The sequence below is a fragment of the Triticum dicoccoides genome, chromosome 6B (assembly GCF_002162155.2).
Source record: "Triticum dicoccoides isolate Atlit2015 ecotype Zavitan chromosome 6B, WEW_v2.0, whole genome shotgun sequence".
NCBI classification, from domain to species: Eukaryota; Viridiplantae; Streptophyta; class Magnoliopsida; order Poales; family Poaceae; genus Triticum; species Triticum dicoccoides.
Window position 1 is genome coordinate 89,865,877 of NC_041391.1, and position 2,717 is coordinate 89,868,593.

The 2,717-nt window shown below is 57.3% G+C and overlaps 1 pseudogene; it reads right to left on the minus strand.

Annotated features, from left to right (window-relative positions):
- Positions 1-2,237, minus strand: part of LOC119326560 — a 6,606-nt pseudogene extending 4,369 nt beyond the window's left edge.
- Between the last annotated feature and the right edge of the window lie 480 nt (positions 2,238-2,717).

The window sequence follows — 2,717 nt, forward strand, 5'->3', positions numbered from 1 at the left end:
CGCAGCGCCGCAGCCGCAGAGGACCAGAACTCCACTGGTCCACGTTGGCGCCCTATCTTGTTGCCAATCACGGTCCATCGGTTTGTGACAATCTGGCCAAAAGCCTCATGTTCGAACCAGGCTGTCTCGAAGAAAAACCTACGGCTGCGACACACGTTATCCTCCCCAGAGGATAGGATCAAAGGGACGTGGTCAGATCCTATGCGCGTTTCCGCCACTAGAGTGCATAGGGGAAACAACGCCTCCCAGTCACTAGAGCAAAATACATGGTCGAGGACGCAATGAATTGGCTTTCGTTGCTTGTTAGTCCACGTGAATCTGGCCCCAGTACGTGCAATCTCTCTAAGGGCAGCGGACGCAATGGCATTGTTGAACAGGGACACCCTAGCCCAGTCAATATTGTTGTTGCTCTTGTCCGCCCCCGAGCGGATCAAGTTGAAGTCACCTCCCACCACCACGGGGAGGTTGGACGCTTGTTTGGCCCCCACCATAGCTGTGATTTCTCCCAAGAAATCAGCGGACCTCGCGTGGTCAGCTGGCCCATATACACTCGCAATCACCCAAGAGGCTTGGGAGACCCGATGTCTAACAGTGGCAGCTATAAAGTACGTACCGGCCTCCCACGAAATAACCTCACACGCATCCTTATTACAACCCATCAGTTGACCCCCAGAGAGGCCCACGGACGGGGTCCAAAACCAATCAAAGCGCTGGAGCGTGCCAACAAGTCTCTAAATGAAAATTCGGCCTTAATTGTCTCCTGAAGCGCAACGAAGTCAATGTGTTTCTTTGGCCATGTACTCGCGAAGCTGCGTGCGACGCCCCCCGTGCTCGCAGCCGCGGATATTCCAAAAGAAGTAACCCATCAGATGATCATGTTACGCAGGCGGACTCCACGGGAGGAGACCGCCTTGGCCACACGCTTCCTAGTCGTCATCCGACTGGAAGAAGGCAGATCCGAGGCCACCCCGGCCTCGGCTCCCTCGTTGGGCACGGCGACATCATCAGCCCCTACTGATGCTGCGGCCGGAACTTGCAACGCCTGAGCAGCCATGCACCTGGCGGCTGCTTCCGCAAGGGCGGACTACGCTTCTTCACGCGCGCGAACTAAAGGAATCAAATCCAAAGACGTGGAGTCTAGCGCTACGCCACTATCATGCAGAATCTTGGCGAGATGCTCGTCAGAGAAAGCATTTGGAATCTTAAAGGAAGGGGGAGGATTACCTGTCGTGTCCATGTTCTTGTCAGCAGCACGGAGCTTGGCACTTTCCAGAGAGGTCATGTCTTCAAGCTTGGCCTTGGCGCGAGCGCTAGGAGCACAAGACGCCACCGGAGTTGCCCTTGTACGCTTGGCCTTGGCGATAAGATAGCCATTCGTGCAATGGATGTAGAGCGTGCTTTGCCAGTAGACGGCATAAAAACGACAGTGCTTATACCAAGAATTCCACTCCATGTTGGCGACGATCCCTGCAGCCTCCCCTTCCCGAAGGAAGGTCATCTCGTCCCATCGCTGAGTCACCGACGAGAACACATGGATGAGGTATGACGTTGGAGGCCACTCCGACTGGAGCAACGGGTCCTCGTCGTCGGATTCCCCGTCGGCTGGCAGTCGTCGCAGTGGCACGCGTGGGATCAGAAAGACCTGGTAGTGCGGTGACACGGCGGCCTCGAACGCGAGGTAGGCGGTCTGCTCGAATCCTGGCATGTGCGGCGGGGGTCGTTTGGGCAAGCGCGCCCACCGACGCGTGGCCGGGTTGACGACGTACTCGCGCGGCGGTGCATCGTCCCGCGACTCGCGGCAAAGCAGAAGGCCGTCGCAGTGGCCCGTGACCGTGACGCCCGCGCAGGGCAGGAAACCGAGCCCTCCGTCGATCGCCGGGCCCGTGGAGGGGCGGGCGAAGAACTCCGAGTAATGATTCGCGGCGAAGTTGATGAAGATGCCACGCACCGAGCGCGGAAGCAGGTTGCCGCGCACGCGGCCGTCGACGGCGTCGCGCCACGCCTTGCACACCCGCCGGGCCTTGGCCAGGATGTGCGGCGGGAGACGCCGGAGGACCTCCGCGAGCGCGTCGTCGGGCAGCGCGGCCGGCTCCGATTCCATCGCCGATTGATCTCGGTTCGAGATCGGGCACGCGACACGGTGCTTTGGGGCTGCAGGATGTTGTCACACTCCTAGATCCAGATCTAGAGTTCAGGAGAGGAAATTTTTGGGACCAAATAGTGGAAGCGAGGATTTGGGACTGATAGTTTCTGAAGAGTGAAGAAAGTTCATCCCCGGCCTACTGTCTCACGCCTTATACTCGTGAGTGAAACACACGACCAGGCGACCTAGGGAGCGTTTGGATCCAAGGCAAAAGCCAAACTAGCCTTGCTAGGCAAGGTTAGGCGTTTGGTGTGAAGAAGTAAATCTAGCTTTTGATGGCAATTTAGCCCATAACCGTCGCCAAATCCTTGCCCACGAAGGAGAGCCGATTTGGCTCGCTCACCTCGGCAAGCGAACAAACACAAAAAATGCAATGTGCATGCGCACTGTAACTTCCTCAGTATGGGTCTTGGCCCACGATGCACCACTCCCATGGTCCTTTTTTACCCTCGGACTGTTGCACGCTGCAAACAAACAGCTAGCTTTGCTCCTATGAGCCCTTGCTGAAGCCGGCTAGCAAAATCTAGCCTAGCTAGGCAAGACCAATGCTTCTCCACATCCAGTTACCCTCTTT